Genomic DNA, 352 nt, shown 5'->3' on the forward strand with positions numbered 1-352 from the left:
GAAGCGGGGGGGCGGGGCCCGGGGAAGGCGGGGCGGATTCCCGCTCCGGCCCTGCGCCTGCGCGACTGGCTGGCTCCTGCACGCCTGCAGGGGTCCCGCGGTGGCTAAGGTGCTTCTGTCTATTGCCGCTCAGTAGGCGTTAGGGCGTCTTGACTTCCCTTCAGTTTAATTCAGCCCCACAGAAGTAATTGACCCTTGTGTTTTATTCGTTTCGTAGCCCTCTCGAATGGTTTTCTTAAGGGCTTTGTTTGTCTTTGCATTTAATTGCACGCTAGGAAGTCTCCGAATTTTCTCTTTTGTTTTAAATTTACATGGGGTGATAGCAATACGGGGCATCCGCCCTCGCCCAAGG

Source organism: Felis catus, chromosome F1 (assembly GCF_018350175.1).
Source record: "Felis catus isolate Fca126 chromosome F1, F.catus_Fca126_mat1.0, whole genome shotgun sequence".
Classification (NCBI taxonomy): domain Eukaryota; kingdom Metazoa; phylum Chordata; class Mammalia; order Carnivora; family Felidae; genus Felis; species Felis catus.